This window comes from Macaca nemestrina, chromosome 2 (assembly GCF_043159975.1).
Source record: "Macaca nemestrina isolate mMacNem1 chromosome 2, mMacNem.hap1, whole genome shotgun sequence".
NCBI lineage: Eukaryota > Metazoa > Chordata > Mammalia > Primates > Cercopithecidae > Macaca > Macaca nemestrina.
The window spans coordinates 109,237,791-109,261,140 of record NC_092126.1 but is presented as its reverse complement, the minus strand read 5'-3'; the positions used below and the strand labels follow the sequence as shown (position 1 = coordinate 109,261,140).

The following is a 23,350-nucleotide window of genomic DNA, read 5'->3' as shown; positions in this document are numbered from 1 at the left end:
CATGGCCAAGTGTCCCGCAGGAGCTGCCAAATGATGAGATGTTGCAGGAGGGAGAGAGCAAAACCAGTCGGAGGCTCTGGGAAGACTCGGGTATGTTTAATTGAGCAAGCGCGTGGGAGAAGATGTTGGTTTTGGCGGATAGTGATGGATGCAGCACTGGATGTGATATGGCTGAGGTGTTGAAGTGAAGGTGTCTAGCAGGTCGTTAGATGTTCTCCACTGTAGCTCAGAGGGGAGGTCAAGAGTTCAGTGGTGTGGCTGCCAAGCTGTTGCAGAATGCAAGCTGTTTATAAGGGAAATACGTGTCATCCTCAACTCCTGAAGTTTTGTGCTTGCAGCACCTGAGTCATGAGACCAGTCAGAGGATTTTTTATTTTTATTTGTCTCATCTATTAATGATAAAAATCATCCCTTCTGCCCTCACACGCATTATCTCATTGAAAGATCTCATTGGAATCCTTCATTCAACATGTATTTGTCAAGCTCCTACTATTTGCTGTCACTGTTCTCAGAGGTCGGATGTAGCAGTCAGCAAGACAGAGCACATTAAATAGCGGCAAATGCCATGCAGAGAATAAGAACAGAGAGAGGTGATGGAAGGAGTGGCCTGGGAGAGGGCCCTCATACTGGATGGTCTGGGAAAGGCCCACTACAAGTGACACTTAAGGGCTGAATGACAAGAAGTTCCCATCAATGTGAAGATTGGAGCAGCCATTATCAGCAGAGGGAACAGCTGGCAGGAAGAATTCGACATATGCAAGGACAAGAAAGACCAACATACAGGAAGACAGGGCGCAGTGAGGGGCAGCCAGATCAGTTGGAGGGGCATGAGCATGTCAGGCATTGAGGCTGGAGGTTGGGTCAGTAGTTTTCACCTGATGCCAGGTGTCTGGAAAGCTACCGAAGGGACTTATATAGGTGATAACATGATCTGATTTCCTTTTTTTTTTTTTTTGAGATAGAGTCTTGCTCTGTGGCCCAGACTGGAATGCAGGGGCATGATCTTGGCTCACTGCGACCTCTGCCTCCCGGGTTCAAGTGATTCTCCTGCCTCAGCCTCCTAAGTAGCTGGAATTACAGGCACCCACCACACACCCAGCTAATTTTTGTGTTTTTAGTAGAGATGGGGTTTCAGCATATGGGCCAGGCTGGTCTCAAACTCCTGACCTTGTGATCCACCCACCTCAGCCTCCCAAAGTGCTGGGATCACAGGCCTGAGTCACCACACCTAGAGTGATTTCCTTTTTTTTTTTTTTTTTTTTTTTTTTTGAGATGGAGTCTCCTCTGTCGCCCAGGCTGGAGTGCAGTGGCATGATATCCACTCACTGCAAGCTCCGCCTCCCGGGTTCACGCCATTCCCCTGCCTCAGCCTCCCAAGTAGCTGGGACTACAGGTACCTGCCATCAGGCCTGTCTAATTTTTTTTTTTTTTGTATTTTTAGTAGAGACGGGGTTTCACCATGTTAGCCAGGATGATCTCCATCTCCTGACCTCATGATCGGCCCGCCTCGGCCTCCCAAAGTGCCGGGATTACAGGCATGAGCCCGATTTCCTTTTTTTTTTTTTTTTTTTTTTTTTGAGACAGAGTCTTGCTCTGTCGCCCAGGCTGGAGTGCAGTGGCCGGATCTCAGCTCACTGCAAGCTCCGCCTCCCGGGTTCACGCCATTCTCCTGCCTCAGCCTCCCGAGTAGCTGGGACTACAGGCGCCCGCCACCTCGCTCGGCTAGTTTTTTGTATTTTTTAGTAGAGATGGGGTTTCACCGTGTTAGCCAGGATGGTCTTGATCTCCTGACCTCGTGATTCGCTCGTCTCAGCCTCCCAAAGTGCTGGGATTACAGGCTTGAGCCACCACGCCCGGCCCCGATTTCCATTTTTAACAGATCACTGACCTCTGCATGGGAAACAACAACAACAAAAAAAAAAACAGCAAAACCTTTGGTTCTGCAGGCACCAGAACCAAACGTCTAGATGAGAGCCTTGCCTTGGCTAGGCTGGCCTAGGCCACCACAGGATCCACCCTCAGGTATGCCTGTCACTGTCCCTTCTCTGGATCTCTGCCTGTAGGGAGGCATCATGGTGGATTCAGGGTGCTTACATCCATCCCTCTTGCCACCCCTGATGGAAGGACACACACACTAAATGTCACCCAGGGAATGTTTGCAGTGATGGTCATCATTATTCAGTGAGAAGTGCTGATGGGTTTTTTTAAATACATATTTTTATCATTAATTCTAGTTAATAATGTTGGGGTTTTTAAATAGGCTTTATGTTTTAGAGCAGTTTTAAGTTCACAGCAAAATAGAGCAGAAGGTACAGAGAGTTCCTATATACCCGCTCTCGCAGCACATGTGCAGCCTTCCCACTATCAACATCCTGCATCAGAGTGGCGCATTTGTTAGAATCAGTTCATCTACACCCATACATCGCTATCACCCAAAGTAGTTTGCGTTTGGGTTCACTCTTTGTATTGAACACTTTGTGGGTTTGGACAAATGTATGACATGTATCCACCATTAAAATATCATACAGAATAGTTTCGTTGCCCTAAGGATCCTCTGTACTCCACCTATTCGTCCCTCTCTTCCACCTTACTCCTGGCAACCACTGACCTTTTTACTGTTTCCAGTTTTTCCTTTCCAGAATGTCATATTAGTTGGAATCGGACAGTATATAGCCTTTTCAGATTGGCTTCTCTCACTTACTGATATGGACTTAAGGTTCCTCCATGTCTTTTCATGGCTTGCTAGCTCATTTCTTTTTAGTGTTGAGTAATATACTATTGTCTGGATGTGTCACAGTTTATTAATCCATTCACCTGCTGAAGGACATCTTGGTTCCTTCCGGGTTTGGGCAGTTATGAATAAAGCTGCCGTGAACATCTGTGTACAGATCTTTGTGTGGTCGTAAGTTTCAGCTCATTTAGGTACATACTGAGAAGCACGATTGCTAGATCATATGGTAAGAATATGTTTAGTTTTGTAAGAAGCTGCCAAACTCTCTTCCAAAGTGGCTGTACCATTTTGCATTCCCACCAGCAATAAGAGTTCCTGATGCTCCATATCATTGCCAGCATTTGGTGCTATGTGTTCAGGGCCTGGGCTATTCTAATAGGTGTGTGGCTTTAATTCGAAGTTCCCTAATGACCTATGATGTCGAACGTATTTTCATATGCTTATTTCCCATCCGCATATCTTCTTCAGTGAAGTATCTCTTTAGGTCTTTTGCCCCTTTGTTAGTTGGGTTACTCATTTTCTTATTGTTGAGTTTTAAGTGTTCTTTGTATATTATGGATAAAATTCCTTTATCAGATGTGTCTTTTGCAAATACTTTCTCCCAGTCTGGGGCTTGTCTTCTCCTTCTCTTAACAGTGTCTTTCATAGAGGGGCTTTTTTTTTCACGTGGGGGCCTTTTGTGACCCTAAAAATCAGAACTTTACATGTTTAATTTTTTAAATAAGAAATGTACATTTGAATCGGGCCCCATCCCCTAGTCACGCTCTGCCTCACTTTTTCTATGGCGCCAATTCCTGCCCTCCCTGGCCCTATAGTATATTAACACTTGATCATTTTTTCAAAAGCTGAAAGTTCAGTGGCTAGTTTTTGAAGAGTCAGAAAATTTCCATAGCATCAAAATAGCTACATGAAAATAGCCTCAGTTTCTAAATGGCCACATCAAAACAATCACATCAAAAGGTCAGGCCCCTGCAATGGAAACCCACAGGAAATCTTCAGGCCTCAGGCTGGTGCTGGCCATAGTTAATAATAATGTTTTGTATATTCCAAAATTAGTGAAAGAATAGATTTTTAAACATTCTCACCACGAAAAAAAATAAGTGGGTGAGGTGAGGAATATATTAATTAGCTTCATTTAATCTTTTCACAATGTAGACACATCACATTGTACCCCATAAATGCAATTATTATTTGTCAGTTAAAAACTAATAAACGGGCTGGGCATGGTGGCTCACGCCTGTAATCCCAACGCTCTGGGAGGCCGAAGTGGGTGGATCATTGGAGGCCAAGAGTTTGAGACCAGCCTGGCCAACATAGTGAAACCCCGCCTCTACTAAAAATACAAAAATTAGCCAGGCATGGTGGCAGGTGTCTGTAATTCCAGTTTCTCAGGAGGCTGAGTCAGGAGAATCACTTGAACCTAGGAGGCAGAGGTTGCAGTGCACCAGGATTGAGCCACTGCACTCCAGCCTGGGCGACAAAGCTGGACTCTGTTTCAAAAAAAAAAAAAAAAAAACTGATAAATAAAATAAATTATGCTTTTAAAAAAAGACCCCACCACAGGACTCAGATTACTCATGGAGTTTCATCTTAGAAATAACAGTCCAATTTTCAGTATTAACCATATTTGGAAAAAATTTGCCAAAGAAAAATGAAAACAATGCCTAGCAGCCCTCCCAAACAGAGTTCTGTGGGCAGGTATCCAGCAAAAGGAGGTGCTTTGTGGCTGGGCACAGTGGTTTATGCCTGTAAACCCAGCACTTTGGGGGTCCGAGGCAGGCGGATCACCTGAGGTCAGGAGTTCGAGACCAGTCTGACCAACATGGTGAAATCCCGTCTCTACTAAAAATACAAAAATTAGCCGGGTGTGGTGGTGTGTGCCTGTAGTCCCAGCTAGTCGGGAGGCTGAGGCAGGAGAATTGCTTGAACCCGGAAGGCTGAGGTTGCAGTGAGCCCAGCTTGTGCCGTTGCACTCCAGCCTGGGCAACAAGAGCGAAACTCTGTCTCAAAAAAAAAAAAAAAAGGGAGGTTCTTTGTAAAAAAGGCGAAGCAGCACTCAGGTCCTGAGAAGCCCTACTGGAAAGAGGTCTATTCAGTATCTTTTAAACTTGGAGTTTTTCAATAGTTTCACGTATTTTATTCGCTATATCTTGGGTTGCAGGAGTTGGGATCCCCTCCTACTTTTCTCTTCCTCTGATATGCATTGAGGAAGCCTTTTCTCGCCCTATATTTGAGATGACCTAAGGAAGAGACAGCTGTTGTCTCAGCTTCCATCCCTGCTGTCTTGTGTCCAGGGGGCTTTGAAGAGAGCCCGGAGGAAGGCTGGGGGAATAGTTACCCTTCCACTCCCCAGTCCTGCGACTACCCCAGCCAGGTCCAGCCTTCCTTTCCACCTCAAAGATTTAGCTCATTTCTCTTTTCATTTTAAGGTTTCTACCATCTACCAAATTTCTTGAACTTTTCCCCACCCTGCATCTCCAGGAATGGGCACGTATGAACTGAGCCAGGATCACAGGCTTTGGTGTCAAGACTGTGCTTTACTAGGTCACCCTGGGCAAGACACTTTCCGTATCTATAAAATAGAACGATACTACTCCCTTCAAGGGATTGCTGTGAGAGGAAAAAGAACTAATACAGGAAAGAGTCAAGCCAGCGCCTGGCACATGGCGATGCTCAGTGGAGGTATTTTCTACTGAAGTTTGTCAGGGTATCATGATTACATCTGGGGTCTATCCAGCTCTACACTTGCTTGCAGGGTGGTCTGTGTCTCACAGCCTCAGATTTCTCTTTTGTAAAACAGGGACACTAATAACTATTTCCTAGGATTGCTGTAATCTGTGAGTTTGGCACTCACACGGTGCCAAAGCAACAATGCTCATCCTTTTGTTATGAAAAGAATTCATTTCTAAACACTACAGAGAAATCCAGTAAATGACCAACGCAGGAACATCATTCGAATCCAACCAAATGAAAGGTGTGTCTCACTAAATTACCCTGGATTCCTCCTTCTCACAACCCTCCTTCTTAAACATCCCAAAGCCTTTGAGCTGTCCTATGTCCCTGAGCGTCAAGAGCCTCAGGCTTCACTTGACTGTGATTCTCACCCTCGTCCAGGAAAGAGAAAGCAAGTGAATGGACTGAGCACCGAGTTTGTGCCAAGAGTTTTACAAACTCTATCTTATTCAAATCCCATAATAAGTTATAAGAGACTTTGCATCCTTCTTAGAAAAGCAAGTTGAGTCTTTGAGCAGCTAACCAAATGTCCTAAGATCACACAGTAGTGGTAGCTGGGATTCAACTAATTTCAAAGGCCATAATTTTTTCCTCCCCTTCCTTTTATATAAGTCACATCCTCTAAAGAGACACTTTGTTCCACAAATTTAAAAATTTACATTAGGGCATTTCTTCACCCAGAGAACCAAAAAATAAAAGAATAAAATGCCTTCTACTCTGTGTCAAACTTAAAACAACAAATAAAATTGGTACAATATTTCACAATTTACAAAATAATTTTCACATTTGAGCTTCACAACCACCATGTAGATGAATATTGTTTTTGCTTTTGTTTCTTTCTTTCTTTTTCTTTTTTTTTTTTTTTTTTTTTGTATGTTTTGTAGAGACAGAGTCTCACTATGTTGCCTAGGCTGGTCTTGAACTCCTGGGCTTGAACTCCTCCTGTCTTGGCCTCCCAAGGTGCTAGGATTACAGGCGTGTGCCACTGCACCTGGCCAGATATTACTTTTGTGTTTATGCTTTATAGACAATGAAATTGAAACTCAGAGAGATCAAGGGATTTGTCCAAGGTCATATAGCTAATAAGTGCTAGAGTCAGGATTTGAATCCAGAACTAATTCAAAATTCTGCTTTTCTTCCATTAACTCAGTTATTAGATACTCCCCCTGATACACAGCAACACACTAAGCATTTGCAAATGGTATGTTAATTCATTTATTCATTTACTCAAAACTGATTTTGCACCTGCTACAGTCAGACACTATTCTAAATACTAAGAATACAGTAATGAACCAAACAGACAAAGGGCATATCCTGATAGAGCTCATAGAGCTCACTTCAGAGGGAGAGAGAGGGAAAAAGTAAACAAATAAAGAAGCTAATGTTAGACAGTGATAAGAGCTCTAAAGGAAATAAACAGGATGTATCAGTAAGCTATTGCTGCGTAACAAACTGTTCCAGAATGTAGTGGCTTAAACAACAATTATTTATTTAGCTCATGATTCTACAAGTTGTACTTTAAGCTGGGCTCAGTTGAGAAGTTCTTCAGCTAACCTTAGCTGACCTCAGTTGGGCCTGCTAGCCCAGGTGTTTGTAGCCAGCTAGAAAGTTAACTAGGGGTTAGCTGTACAGGATGGTGTTAGCACTGGTCCATGTGCCTCCCATTCCCCAGATGGCTAGTCTGGGTTTGGACAGATGGTGATGATGATAAGGTTCTAGAGAGAGAAATACACAATGACTCTGAAGGTCTGGGCTCAGAACTGCCACACCATCACTTTGTTGCATACTATTGGTCAAAGCAAGTCACAAAGTCAGCCCAGATTCAAGGCGTGGGGAGACAGACACCACCTCTCAATGGGAAGAACTACAAAGTCAATTTCAAAGGGTATAGATACAGGGATACTATTAGTTGGAGACATCAATGAAATTAATGTACCTAACAGGGTGATGTGATAGAGGATGGCTGAGTGGTGGGAAGAGGAAGGAATAGAGTACTTCAGATGGGAGAAGGCCTCTCTGATGAGGTGACATTTATTCTCAGAGCTGAAGTATGAGAAGGAAGAGCCATTCAAAGCCATAGGACAGAGCATCCCCTAAGAAGAAGTTATTCTAAAAGATACACTCCCCATAGCAAAATGTCCACATCCTTCACACATACCTGTTGCATGATCATATATTAAATAAAGGACTTAGCAGCAGGTACACAGGAGAGCAACATAGTATAACATCAAAATGCTCATCCCTTCACCTCCCCACAACCTTAAATGACCACTGAAAGCATGCAGATTTTTTCAGTGGCTATCATTTTCATGAAATAGTTGTGGACCCTTAGAGAAATGTATCTCCCAAAATAGAGATGTAGGAAAGAGAGGGATGCATAGGAAGCAAAGCAAAGGGAATATTAATGAAGAATGAAGATGGAAGAGACTAATAGCAAGAAAGAAAGTGGAGATGGTGAGACAGGCAGAAACATCTTTGACATGTAGTAAACTCTTAATAAGTACTTGTAGAATTAGTGAGTGGATGAGGCCCCCATATGTGTGTGTGTATATATATATATACATGTATGCATGCATATGCACATGTGATGGAGGAATAAATGAGATAAAGGGAAGCAGAGGGAGCCATCACTACTGATGGTGGTAGGGAAGCAAACTGATTACAAAGGTTATATCAGATCAGAGCAATGAGTAACACTTCAACAGGTGGCACATACGCCTGTGGGGGAAGATTATAGGAGGGAGGAGATGGTATCCTAGGAGGAGTGAACAGCTCGTGGAATGCTCAGAGGCAGGAAGAGGTTTTGTTTTGTTTTGGCTTGGTTTGGTTTAGTTTGGTGTGAATTTGTGGAAAGATGGAGGTCTTCCAGACAAAAGAGGACTTGACAGATGAGCTGTTACGGTGAGCTTTATCGAGGGGAGAGGGGAAACAGGATTATTATGAGCAAGACATTGTAAGAAGAAAATAAAGACAATTAGAAACTCCAGGAAAAACAAAAGGCTGTATGAGAAATGAATTATAATAGTTCACTGCTTTACTATGCAGTGAACAACGTTACAGTCACTATACTGCAGCAGTGTTTATTAATATTAATAAAAAAACTAAATATAACTGTAATGTAAAGATGGGAAGGCAAGTAAGGCTGGAGTAGAAATGAAATATTCTTAAATTATTACAGGAAATAAATGAAGAATGTCTAATATTGATTACCAAAACACACAGCTTAAAGAATTATTTAAAACCTCCCAGTAAAATGCATGGCCCATAGACCAACACTAGCATCACCTAGGAGCTCGTTAGAAATGCAGAATTTCAGGCCCTGCCCTAGGCCCACTGAATCAAATCTGCCATTAACAAATTCCCAGGGTTTGTGTACTCAGTAAAGTTTGAGAAGCTTGAAAAATTGGTTTGGGGAATAGGACTAGAAGTGGGGAAAGTAGAACAAGGAACAAGTTTGTCTTAAGTCTTATTTATCTTCATTTAGCTGTGGTCGTGGTATTTATTAGTTTGATTTTACAAGTGAAGTTCCTTAATAATTTTAAAATAAAGTACCAGGGTAGAATATGCTCTTTTTCTCACTAATACTTAATCTTATCTTGGCCCTGGCCCTCAGTTTAGATTAGAATACTCTTTCTAAGACATCACAGCCCTACTTCAACCTCACTTGCCTTTAGAAGCACTTCAGGCAAACATTGCTCCTCATCTGCCATCTGAAAACTTTGTCATAAAAGCATTTCTCAATTCCTCTGATTATCTGCAATCCCCTCCCCCATCAGCCTGAGAAGAGACCACAGCCACAAACTATCTACAAAAGGTCACAGCATCTGTTGTCTCCCCAGCTAAAAGTTTCTCTAGCTAGTCATCGCTAGCCTGGTGGTTCTCAAAGTGTGTGCGCCAGACCAGCAGCATCAATATTACCTGGAAATTTGTTAGAGCTGTGAGGTGCCTCAGACCTATGAAGGAGAAACCCTACGGATGGGGCCCAGTAATCTGCACTTCAACAAGCCCTCCAGGAAGCCCTCATGCTCACCAACCCATCCCCTGTTCTATTCCTGGGCTGGTTTGTTGCAAATCTCACTGGGCTCATAAATTAGCATCTCCTCAGTGAGAGTTTCAGCTTACTAGCCACATTCACAAAGAGTGGAAACACAACCTACCCCACAGATGTTTTCTAAAATGTCTGGACCTCTCCCTTGCCAATCTTTTAAAACACTATTTAAACAGAAGCTTAAACGTGTGTGCCACACACCCCGAGTTCTCTGATCGACACCACAGCCCAGCTTTGGGGTTTATACTTGTATTTGCTCCATAGCCTCCTCCGCATGCATCAGAACCAACTCCAGAGAGGATGGAGCTCCTTCTCCTTCCTTTCTGGCCCCTCTGCACCCCTCATTCTTACACCTAATTCTCTCAAGCTCCCAGACTTCAGCTTTCCCCCAAGAGATGCACTGTGGTGATAAATTCTACTGCGGTTGAGGGTGATTTGATGAGCCTAGGCCTGCCATTCCTTGCTGCCACCTGGCTGCTCCTCAGTCTCAGTCAGTACCAGTAAGCGATGAGCCCCTTAGATAACCCCAGGTGGGGGCCACAGGCTGACATCACTTCTTTACGTGGGCAACTGATAAACACCAGCCAAATCCCAAGCTCCTGCTGTAGAAAGGATTTCTACAGGAAGTAGTTGACCCTAGGAAGCAAACAAAGCCCTCTGCAGAACATGGAATCCAGATTTCAGATGTTAGTTGCAAGTTGCTTTTCTTGTTATAAAGTGCCTAGTAGAACTGCCTTTCTTTTCTTTGTCTTTCATCTTTGCCTTTGCGATCTTTGGGGGCTTCACTCCATTTGCTAAAGGTGTGTGGGTGTTAGCGTCACTCTATGGAAAAAAAAACATGCACGTACACACACCACAGCCTTTTTTTCTCTATTTCTATGCAAGCCATTGCTTTTATGACTTTCTGAAATAAAGAAAAATGTCTAGTATGTAGCTACTTGCTTTTTGCAATTTCTCTTAGAAAAGAAGTTCTGCTCCTGCAAAAAAAAAATAAAAAGATAACCCACATTTTTCAAATGTGCAAAAGTTTTCTTCCCAGATGAGGGGAAAAACATATGAAAAGGTGCTCTAGCTAGCTAGTAGTAGGGAAATGCATGTTAAATAAAAACAATGTTTTCTCTTCAAATAGACAAATCATTATGAGTTTAATATTAAGGACTGGCGTTGGGAATCATGGCCTCTCACCCACTCCCGAGGGTGCAAAAATGGGTTCAGCCACACTGGAAAGAGATGATAGCAATACCTGCTAAGATACAAAGTTTGCATTCCTTGTAGCAAAGCAACTCCATTCTGGCATCCCTTCTGGAGAAATTCAATGCATTTCTTTAAGGAGGCATTGTAACAAAGATCATAGCTGCCTTGCTTATGTGGGTGAAGGTGAAATACCACCTACATGTTCATCAAGGAGACAGTGATCACATAAAGGATGGTACTTTCATTCTATGGAATACTATGCAGCCATTTAAAAGAATTAATGTGGATGTACATGCACTAACATGAAAAGATCCCCAGGGCGTGTTTCTGAACAAACAAAGCAATTTGTATAATAGACGGTATGTTCAATATGATGGCATTTCTGATAGAAACAAAGCACTCAAACATTATCCATTTGTCTAGGAACATACACATGTTTTTAAGTGCAGAGAGAGCCTTTGGAAGGATTAATATCCAAATAGCCATGGTGCTTAGCCCCTGGAAGAAGTCAGTGGGTGGTGGAAGGTGGTGAAGGAGACGTTTTGTTTGTCTGTAATCATTGAATGCTTTACTATGAGAGTGTTTTCAAGAATAAATTGCTTAATTGTGTAATTAACAGTAAATATTTTAGGATTCCTATAAGTATTTCTATCTGTTGAATAACATTGGAAAATCTGTCGCTTGCCTCAAATGTTAAGTAGGCTTTGTATTTGTACAAATATACAATTACTTCTCTTTAGACGTTATTATAAAATCATCCCATTTGTCAAAACACTCATTATTCATCTGATCTTTAAGAAGAAAGATAGTTTCTCTGTGTTCAACCACAAACACACACGCACACATGTGCACACACGCAGAGACGCCATAACTCACCCTGAGGACAGCAATTTCCACCCTATGCCACACTGTGCTACCACCTCAGGATGTCTGAACCACATGCAAGCAAGCCTTTCTGATTAGCTGATAACTTAGTTTCCAGGCTTCTGTGCCATCTGATTGTCAACTCATAATTCTAAAGCAGCGAAAACCAAGAGACACCTGACTTGGTGGTGATGGCTGGGTCTGTGACAGCCAGGCACCTGATTTCCTGACCCCAAACCACATAGCTTTCTGCATGCCCCCATGAGCACCCTTGTAACATGATACCCTGCCCCTCCTGCCAGGTTGAGCTTGAGAGCGAGCAGTGGAGAGACAGTGGGGCGCCTGGAAGGTTGCTGGTCTGCAGAAATCATTTCAAGAAACATCTTCATTACAACTTTCTAGTTTATATCCCTCATCTAATGAGGCAGTGTTGTATGACAAAAAGACATGGAAAGTTGGAGGAAAATGCAAAAGTAGATGTCATGGGAACTCGAGTACTTTTGTTGACATAATCACTCTCTCTCCCTCCATGGGCAGACCCACTGGAGGAACCAGATTGCAATCCTGAGGGAAATAGTTTTAAACCAGAGGATTGATGATGACATCATCTTTCATCTTGGGTGTCATCTTGGATGTCCCAGATTCAGGGATGACCTCTTTTCTCTGGACCAGACATACCCGAATTTCTTTTTATTTCAATAAGATGGGGATTTTATGGCTCAAAAAAGAGATGAATCATTCCCTACAAAGGCCATGCCCGGCCATCTGCAGACATTACCCAACTGCTTCCAGGTACCTTCCACAAAGGAGGGGCACATCAGTGAAACAAGCGAGTGTAGGATTAGAGTTGGCTGCATTCCCTTAAAAGTTAGAGGTGAACCAGAGGAAGTATGCTCCTTCTTATAGCTGTGTCCCATCCCAGGCTAGGGAGGGCAGAACTTGGGGGCCCAGGATAACATCCAGCCACTACTTCATTGAAATGTTGACCATGTTTTCTAAATGAAATATAGAAGAGCAAGCAAGCATGGCTTTAAGCAAGCATGACTGGAAGGCCATGGCATCTTCTTTTTCCTGCTTCTGGAAAGGTCTTCACGAAATGAACAACAAAAATTGATTACATTCTGCTTAATCTAGCATCCCAAGGGTTTCCCATAACAAACATACAGCATCAGTAGGCTTGGATTCCTGTGCACCCCTCGCACAGCAGGACTGACCTTGCTAATGGCCTTTATCCATGGTCCTCCATCCCTGAGCAATGCCGGTGGTGATCTTTGTGATCTCATGCTCTGGCCATCCCTTCCCGCCCATACACATGCACTGTCTTTAGCGCTTCAGTCAGTGTCAACAAGACCTGCTAGCCTGAGGGATGCTCTGCCTTCTCAGCAACTCTGTGTACCTCCACTGTGGCCATCATGTGTGCATTTGACAGCTGACTTGGTGGGAATGCTCTTCAAAGTGGGGATCTTATTAAAATACAGATTCTGAGTCGGTAGGTCTGGGGTGGGGCCTGAGAGTCTGCATTTCTAACAAGCTTTCAGGCAATACCCATGATGCTGGGCCAGGACCACATTTTGATGTCAAGGGAGAGTCTTATATCCACGATTGGGAGGTGTGGGGAGAAGGCCTGCCCCATGGTAGCCTTCTGAACAGAGAAGGACTGTAAGGGCTTGATGAGACAGTGTATCAGAGAGGCTTGTAACTGTAATGTGTGGGGAAAATATCAGCTGTTATTGTGATTTTCTATCATGTAGATGATATACTTGCTTTGGAATCAGAGAGAGCTGGGTTTACCCCCTCTACCACTTACTGAGAATTTGAGCAAGTCACTCAATCTTGTTAAACCTCACTTTTCTTAACTATAAAACGAGAACCTATTATTTAAACAAAGCTATATTTGCAGATATTGACTCAATACATATTTACATATTCATTTTTCTCTCTGTTGATCTAAGTGAACAAAAGTTTTACATGTGTGTATATGAGTAACTCGCTAAACATTTCTGCTAAATGCTGAGAATCTAGAACCAGAACTTGGCTAAAAATTCACTCAAAACTGTTTAATGAAACAGCTTTGTTAAGAGTCACCTGGCTCGCTAAGGTTTGAAAAACTTCTTGGGGAACCCAGAATGATTTATGGTTTGCTACCACAACTCTACGAAGCTAGTAGTTTCAATCAAGTTTCACTTGCACAAGTTCAGTAGAAAGCTGGGGAAAATCCTCTTGAAAGAAAATTGCTGCCCTTGACTCCTTCTCATCACCAGAGCTATCCAGAGACAGAATATGGAACCCATTCCAATGGGGCTGACATTTATCTTTGGCTAATATAAGTTTTCTTTGTTGTTGTCGTTGTTGTTTTGAGACAGGGTCTTGCTCTGTCATCCAGGCTACAGTGCAGTGGTGCAATCACAGCTCACTGCAGCCTCGACCTCCCCAGCTCAAGTGATCCTCCCACATCAGCCTCCCGAGTAGCTGGGACTACAGGCATGCACCACCGTGCCCAGCTAATTTTTTGACATTTTGTAGAGATGAGGTCTCACTATGTTGCCCATACTGGTCTTGAATTCCTGGGCTCAAGGAATCCTCTCGCTTCCTCCTCCAAAGTGCTGGCATGAGCCACGGTGCCCAGCCTAAGATGAGTTTTCTAAAGAAGTGCTAAATACTAACAATATAAACTTCCAGCCTCGCCTTTTAATTCCAACTCAACCCAAAGATTCTTCAAGCAAGGTTGATGGATGTGTCCAGACTAGCAGGTACAAGAAAAAAAACTTGAATTGCGGGAATTTGGCAGGAGCCAAGGATAGTTCTGCCACAAGAATGGCCCAGAAGTGCCCATCATTACAAGTTTACTTTCTGCCAGAGTTGTCATAAGCAGTTTTTACACCATATTTTAAAATTTTTACATATTTACACCATGTTTTACACCATATTTTAAAATTTTAACAACACCTTGAGAGGAAGATATTATTATTACTCCCATTTTACCAAAGGGGGAACTGAGTGAAAGAGAAGGCAATTAACAAATTAATTTAAAAGATGAAAAATGTAACTGTCTTTCAGGGGTTTTTTTCTTTTTTTCTTTTTCTTTTTTGAGATTGAGTCTTGCTCTGTCACTCAGGCTGGAGTGTAGTGGCACGATCTCAGCTCACTGCAACCTCAGCCTCCCGGGTTCAAGCTATTTTCCTGCCTCAGTCTCCTAAGTAGCTGGGATTACAGGCATGCACCACCATGCCCAGTTAATTTTTGTATTTTTAGTAAAGATAGGGTTTCGCTATGTTGCCCAGGCTGGTCTCCAACTTCTGACCTCAAGTGACCCGCCTGCCTCAGCCTCCCGAAGTGCTGGGATTAAAGGCGTGAGCCACTTCACCTGGTTGCAACTATCTTATTTTTAGCTGCACAACATAAAACCAAATTATTAACCTACTTAATTGGATCCATTAATTGTCGTGAAATAGCCTCCATGGTGAACACAAGTCTTCTGTGGTATACACAAAGCTGAACGTTACAGCACTACTGGTTATATTGAAAGACTCTAAGCAACCCAAGTCTAAAACCAATTACTGTGGATCCAGGCAGTGGAAGGGTATGAAGCCATTGGTATGTTTTCAAAGAACTTTTAGTGACATGAAAAAGCCCTCATTATATACTATGAAATGAAGAGGGTAGGCTATTTTACACATTCATTTATTTATCCAAACTTAGTTATCCCACATTTGCTTTTCCAGCATAGTTCTGTGAATACACCTGGTGAATCAGGCAGGCTTGCCCTTGTAGAGCTGACAGTATGGTGGAAGTGAAACTTTCCTGGAAGAAAAAGCCCCAAAATGTTAACGGTTTTCTTTTCAAAAGAGTAGAGGTTTTTAAATTTTTCATCTTCATTTTTATGTTGTTTCAAAATGTTCTATATTAAGCATGTATTACTTTTTTATAGATTCATTGAGTTATGATTAGTACACAATAAACTATACATGTTTGAAGTATGCAATTGGATAAATCTTGCTGTTGTACACACCAGATAAATCATCACCTCAATGAAGGTGGTGAACATATCCATCACCCCAAAAGTGTCCTCAGACCCATTTGTTATTCCTTCCTCCTACCACGCCACCACCCCTCACCACATTCAACCACTGATCTGCTTTCTGTCACTACAGTTTGCTTTGCATTTCTAGAATTTTATATAAATTGTAATACATAGCAAATGCTCTTTCGTCTGGCTTCTTTCAGCATCATTTTGAGATGCATTCATGTTGTCGTGTGTACCAATAGTTGTTTCCTATTATTGTGGAATAGTATTCAATTACATGGCCTATACCAGTTCATTATCCATTCATTGACTTGTAGACATTTTAGTTGCTGCTGATTTGGGGTTATTACAGACAATGCTGTTATAAACGCTCAAGTATCTGCAGGAACATATATTTCTTTCTCTCTTGGGTAAACACCTAGGAGTGAAATGGCTGGGTCACATGATAACTCTGTTTAACTTTTTGAGGAACTGCCAAACTGTTTTCAAATGACTGTATCGTTTTTATGTTCCTACCAGAAGTGTATGAGTTCATTGTTCCCTCTCTTTTAAAATTACATAAGAAATAAATGAATACCTCCTGTTGTAAAAAGAAAATCCAAAAGCTTCAGAAATGTAGAGTAAGAAAAGTGAATGTTCCCTTTTATTCCATCCCTTTCTTAGTTCCTCATACCTATTTATCATTAAAAGTTTGGTGTGTGTTCATCTTTTCTTTGCAAGAGTGTGTGCATGTATGTGCATGTGCACGTGTTTGCATGTGGAAGCATGTATGTGTGTGTAAGTGAGATTCTGTGAGCTCTGTTGCTCTAACTCTGGCTTCACTCACTGAATAATGAAGCTTGGAGGTCGTTCCTCATCGGTGCATGAAAACGTCAATCTTTTGAATTGTTGCTGAGTATCCTACTTCAATAAGCAGAGGGAAGAGGTGTTTTTCAATGTGGTTAGAATTCTAGTTACCCTTCCTGTGAAAAAGGCAGGTCTCTTCAACATTTTCTATTCATGTGACAATTAGAGAAGCTCCTTCTTCTCCTCAGGAAATGCTGCCTGTGGGGAAGGATTGCATTTCTTTTGGTGGATCTGGGTCTTCTGGGAGCAGCACAGGCATGACCACCCTTCTGGAGAGTGAAAGAACAGTCAGTGGAAATGTAATGGATGGCCACAAGGTGTGACAGCTCTGCCATCACATTAGGTTTATGCTTGTCTCACGTTCCTCAGAGCAGAATTGCCTTTCCAGACCCACCATTTGTTCTGGTACTTAGTGGTGAGGAAGCTCACTTTAATTAAGTGTAGTCATTCTGAGAAGGGCAAAAGGGCTTCAACTCTTCAACTTTCAGCTTTGGAAATGAGTAAAATTGGGAGTTTCTCTTTATCATGTTAGAAAATCTACCACATTGGCTGAATGTGGTGAGAAAACCTACTCCCTTGTTTAAAACAGACAATAATGCAACCCATATTTGGTCAGCTAAACAGTTTTTTACTGTCTTCCCATGTGCGTTTTTTCTCTCTTATATTTTCTTTTAATAATTAATGATACTAGGACTATATTAAGTGGCACCTCTTTATCTCTCTCTCAGCAATAAGGTGGGGGCTAAATCATTTACACTTATTAATACATAAAATTAGGACTATATTATAATAAAGTTGCATGTCCCACACTGAACATTGGCATAATATGTTTTCATGTCATTAAATATTAACCAAATATTAAATCCACATCTTAATTGTTGATGACTTCATAATATTTCAGATACAGACATACCATAATTTATAACAGTTGCCCTGTGGTTGAAAGATTTTTACTAGTAGATGAAGATTTTCAGTAGCAATAAGTGAAGAAAAGTTATAAAAATTATTCATTATGACAAGTGGAAATTAGGTTCTAGTAGCAATATTAAAATTAAATCATGTATCACATCTTAAAAATTTGTTATCTTCCTATGATAAATGCCTTCCTCGTTATTTTGAACTAAATATGCTACTCTTTTTTACTCTTTACTCTCAAACTTTAGAAAATGTTTCACAAAATGTATACTTAGTAATTTGATAGCAATTTATAATTACACATTACCTGCTAGTCTCTGACAAATATGTTGGTTAAGTGTCCACTTTTGTTCAACCTTTCCACAGGGGACTTGAACATCACAGTCTCACACATAGTGTCCAGCTGTGTGTCATGTTAGAGATATCATGCATGACATCGCCCCCAAAATGCATTTCTTAAAAAAAACACTTTCCTGCTTAACAAAAAATAACAGTATCACACCAAAAATTAATAATCATTCTTTAATATCATGTAATAGCCATTACATTATTTGAATTCACTAAATGTTTCCCTGAATGTCCTTCCGCGCTTCTTTGTCCAAACCAGGAACCAGTCCTGGACCACACATTGCACCTGGCTTTTATGTCCTCTCTCTAGCTTTTAATCCAGCCTCCAGTCTCTTCATGGGTAGCTTCTTATTGCAGCTGCTTGGCCAGTGGCCTGTAGAGGCCCCCTACATTGCTTGCCAGTGATATCATTTAGCTTGTTCCTCTCTCCTTTGTATTTCCTGGAAGTTACATCTACATATTGATTAGATCCAAGTTAAACATCTTTGGCTAGACTGCATCACAGGGGATGCTGTGACATCAGAATTCATTACCCCAGGAGACATGGAATAACTTGTTGTCCCACTACTCCTGATGCTAGGATCAACCTTTAGGTGAGGGTGATGGTGGTCTGATCCATCCATTGTACAATTCTGTTTTTCTCCTGAAGACCCGAACCACATCAGCCATGTTACTTTGGCACCATACGGATGTCCAAGTCCCATCAACCACTCCCCTAAAGTCTCCAAGCACAGGTTGATAGTTCTTGCCTGGATCTACATTCTCATTAGGAATTGCAAGATTATGACTTTCATCCTTCTACATTTAGCTGGCATTCTTCAAGCTTTATGTTGTCAACTGGAGCTATTTGCTTACCTTGAAATATAGTTTCTACCTGAGGACATTAGATGCACTTTTCTTTCAGTTACACAATGTCAAAATAAGACATTGGTATTAGCTGCCTTGAATGAGTTTCTTCTGGCAGTATTCTTTCTGAGTATCATTATGGACTCATGAAAATACATTCAATGCGAGTGTGTTTTTATTGAATTATTCTTGGGTCTCATAATACTATTCTCACCAGAAAGCAAAGCAGTCAGAACTGAGTTTGATTTAAAACAAAGTTTCAAAACAAGAGTAGCTCCAAAGATAACATTCTGGAAAGAACTACTTTCCTAGAGAACAAAGGCGAGATCATCTAACAAATTACTGTCATTATTATTTATATCTGTGCTCCCTCCACATCTTCAAGATATGGGAGAATTCCAGAAGTGTGTCTGAGGGAAGGCTGCAAGCCATGAGAGTTCTCCGTGCTGGTTGTCAGCAATGTTTCGACTGCGGCTGGCATAAACTCAGATCCAGCGTCAAAAGGTAGTAGATCGGCCCATACTTTAAGATGCTTCTAAGCCTCCAAAGCCATTACTTTTTTTCTTACTTGCAGCAAGTAAGCTTTCTTTCCCACAAAACAGATTGTAGAAGCAGGAGGATCAGAGCCCATGTCAGATGGTTCCCTCAGTAAGTCACTGTTTCCCCGTGAGGGTTGGTGGAAGAAGTGCTGAAGAGAATGGTGTTGTTGTGAAAATCACTCCTGAGGAGGATAATGTGGGGAATCCCATCTACTCCATGCCCTGCATGGTCCTGCAGGTTGCACTTTGATCTTGTCCTGTGTCATTATTGGTCACTTCCGTGGGAAGCAGATCTGTTGGAAGGGAAGCCACCACATCCCAGATCCTCACTTGGTGCATGGCCAAGGTTTGTTCCCCTCCAGTGGAGGCTGAAGGGTTTTTCCAGGCTGGTCTGTCTGTTCCTGGCTGGTACAGATGGAGGATGCAGAGGCTACAATTAATTTGTAAGTTTCTTCAAAGGAAGAGCAAAATACATAGAACCAATTCACATGGCTTTAAGACTCACTTTACCTCCCAAGAACAGAGACCATGTCTGTTTTCATCATTGTGACACCAGAGTCTAAGACGGTGCCTCACATAAATATCAGGTGCTCAATACACATTTGATAAACGAGCTTGATTACCAAAAGTCCATAGCTGGTCGTACATGATTTTTATCTTCTCAGGAAAAATGAGCTCCATAAGAATGACAAAGATAATGACCACCAGGTGGGGAATAAAATACTTTGACAACAACTCGGCACCTTAGGCAAGCCACATGGCTTTTTTGGATCTTGGTTTTCTACGGGACAGGTTTGTAATAAATTATATAAATGGCCCTCACAGCTTTTGGCTTCTATAAATAGGTTTCATTTTTAGGCAAGGGGTACATAAATTTTTCTAGTTAGTTACACTAAGAGACGTAAGTTATGAAGCCTAAGAAAGTGGTAGAATTCATATCAGTTATATGCTTTACTGCTAGTTTATGGTCTCAGCTATGCTCCTACTTATCTGTGACTTTGCCCCTTGTATCTGCAAATAAGCAGGCACAAGAATGTAAACACACACACGCACAGAGAGGCACAAGCACACACACACATCTTTGCAAATATAATGCTATAATGCATTATCGCAAGGTCTACTTACACATAGGACTTCTTTTACACATTCCCACCCCTCCTCAGCACACATTAAAGCTGTAGAAAATGGTTTTTATTGTAGGCTAGCAGCCAGTTAGAAAGAACTTTCAGGAGTAAGGCAGGTATATTTGGCTGGCTTCTGACTGCGAAAATACAAACACTCATCAAACCAAACAGCACTTCTGGGCTTCCTGGGCTTTTGCATTTTAATCACTGTTCTCAATTTTACTCACAATCTCTTCTCTTTCAACATTAAAAATAAATCCTCTCTTGAACTTTTGCCCTCTGAAGTTTTGATCTGGTAGGGAGTTTTTTGTTTTTTTTTTTTTTTTCGTTTTGCTTCTTCACAGTCTTTCAAAATAATTATCATACCCACAGGCAGTCTCTGTACTGATACTAGGCAGGCTTGGAATAAACGCCACTCCGGGGCCCTCTCTAGTGTCCATCCCTGCCTCTCCTAAGCACTTCTATACAAGGCCAGTGTACTTGGATCCTGTGCTGAACAGAGGTATTTCATTTTCCCTTATCTTCTCTCTAAAAATAATCCTAACTAAAAGACCCAGAAGAAATATGCCCAAATGAGAGTCAAGCACAAACATGTTGGCAATGGACTAGATCAGAAATCAGTGGAGATTTCAGCAGAAAATCTCTCCTAGCAGCAGGAAAAATACGTGATTTTTAAAATTAAGAAGGGAAAATGGTCAACGAGTCCGTACTCATTACTTCAACTCCTTGGGCCGGGTTTCCTTGCTGAGGCAACCCTTTAGGAGACTAGGCGAGAATGCAACCTTTTCCTACACTCCAAAGCTCCACTCAGAGCCTGTACTGTCTTCATCATTCGTTTTTCGAGATGACTCTGCACGTTCCATGTGCTCTGTCACATGGTGGCCTCATACTGAAGCATACGAGCCTGGCCTAATTATTTTGACAAAATCTAAATCAATAAGAGATTAATTTTAGGCAAACAAAAGCTTGCTTTACAAAGGGAACCTCACAATATTAAGAGAAAAGCAGGTTTTTCACATTTGCTGGTGTTATTATTTTCATCAACTACCAAAAAACAAAAGCATTTATGAGATAAATGTCCATTCACCATCTGAATTACCTTAGGATTCCAAAGTCCGTTCCTTTTCACTGCTGTTCTTCCCAACTAACACACACACATACACACACACACACACACATATTCTTGCACATGCCTATATGCACATACACCCTTATATAGACTCATGGGCACACGCTCTTCTCGTGGCATAATTTCTTGAAAAAGAAAAATCCTTGCAAGTATACATTTTACTTTATTTTTACTTACTTATTTATTTATTTATTTATTTATTTATTTATTGAGACAGTGTCTGGCTCTGTCACCCAGGATGGAGTGCAGTGGTGCAATCCCAGCTCACTGCAACATCCACCTTCCAGGCTTAAACCATCCTTCCACCTCCGTGTCCAAGAAGTATACATGTTAAAATCTACATTAAATTTTTCTTTTTCTCTCCCTTAAAATTACAATGGCTGGTCATCATACTGTGATCATTAGACACTATTAGAGTTGCATTCTATGATTAATATATAATTAATGCCATTCTATTTCAAATTTCCCAAATTCTTATTTTTCAAAAATGAAGTGAATTTTATTTCAGTTCTGTACATTATTAAGAATGCTATATATGGGCGGATCACTTGAGGTCAGGAGTTCAGGACTAGCCTGGCCAACATGGTGAAACCCTGTCTCTACTTAAAATACAAAAATTAGCCGGGTGTGGTGGTGGGAGCCTGTAATCCCAGCTACTTGGGAGGCTGAGGTACGAGAATTGCTTTAACTTGGGAGGCGGAGGTTGCAGTGAGCCAAGATCATGCCACTGCATGCCAGCCTGGGTGACAGAGCAAGACTCTGCCTCCAAAAAAAAAAAAAAAAAAAAAAAAAAAGCTATGTAATATTCTCTGTGAAAGATCCACTTTCATTCATTCATTGCTTTTTGTCATTTGAAAATGAGAAAACTACTCCATTGGTGTTTTTTTTGTTAGTGAAAGTACCAGCATAGGCCATATTCAGTGGCTCACATCTGTAATCACAGCATTTTGGGAGGCCAAGGTGGGAGGATCAATTGAGCCCAGAAGTTTGAAAACAGCATGGGCAAAATAGGGAGACTCTGTCTCTACAACAACAACAACAAAATAGTCAGGCACCATGGCTCGTGCCTATAGTCCCAGCTACCTGGGAGGGTGCGGCAGGAGGATCACTTCAGGCCGGGAGTTAGAGGCTGCAGGGAGCTATTATCTCACCACTGCACTCAAGCCTGGGAGAGTCAGATGTCCTTCTGCTAGATACGAATGGAGTAGAATATTTAGACCAGACTTTTAAGTTCATTATTACATGAAAATTATCTCTGCGTAGCAAATTTTTAAAAACAGGAAGAGATTAGTTCCCATTTCTGCCTCACATGTTGTGTATCATCAATGAGCACCATCCAGGAGAATAGAAATCCTGCCTTTTGTTTTTAGATTCTACTGTCAGAGCCATTTTTACTTTTACCCGTGAAATAACTGAGCAATACCTCCAACTATGTCCCTATTTCTTGGAGAGCTCCCTAGAGTCCAGAGTTCACAGTGAGTGCATTAATCACAAAGTAAGTACATAAAATCAATTTCCTCTGAAAACCACAATTTACAACTTTAAGTGAACAAACACCGATTTCTGTGGCAAACATCTCATAACAAGCATTTGTATCCTCAAGGTTCAAGTCAACAATTCTTAGAATTATATTTTTAATATGACATTACTGGAAAACTCTTTGCTCTTTTTAATAAAGACAGACTCAACCTTTTGGCAATGAGATACAAGTTCAGATTTAACAAAATTCTCTATCTTTCTCTTTTGGATCTAAACAAAGGCACTTTCAAAACAGTTGTGTCTATAGCTTCTTATTTTCTCAGGATTTCCATTTGTAAAGCATTGACGTTGCTCATTTTTCATTCTGTAGTTTATAGAGCATATGAGTACAGTTTACAAAATATGGCATGTGATTTTAACTTTAACAAATGATAAAAAATATATTAGGGATAAAATAAATTATTTCCATGACACTGGGTAAAAACATAAGTATGTATTATTCAGCTCAGTACCTGTCACTTTGACTGTTT

The 23,350-nt window shown here is 41.4% G+C and overlaps 1 long non-coding RNA gene across 3 annotated transcripts; it reads right to left on the bottom strand.

Annotated features, from left to right (window-relative positions):
• Positions 1-15,248: 15,248 nt before the first annotated feature.
• LOC105480340 (uncharacterized) lies at positions 15,249-20,324 on the bottom strand. Of its 3 annotated transcripts, XR_011620023.1 has the most exons (4): positions 20,214-20,324; positions 17,990-19,493; positions 16,552-16,709; positions 15,249-15,371 (listed from the first exon to the last, which is right to left on the bottom strand). It is a non-coding gene; the product is annotated as an uncharacterized lncRNA (long non-coding RNA). The 3 variants fall into 3 exon arrangements; XR_011620024.1 differs by lacking the exon at positions 17,990-19,493; XR_011620025.1 differs by lacking the exons at positions 17,990-19,493; positions 20,214-20,324 and adding an exon at positions 17,663-17,802.
• Positions 20,325-23,350: the final 3,026 nt, after the last annotated feature.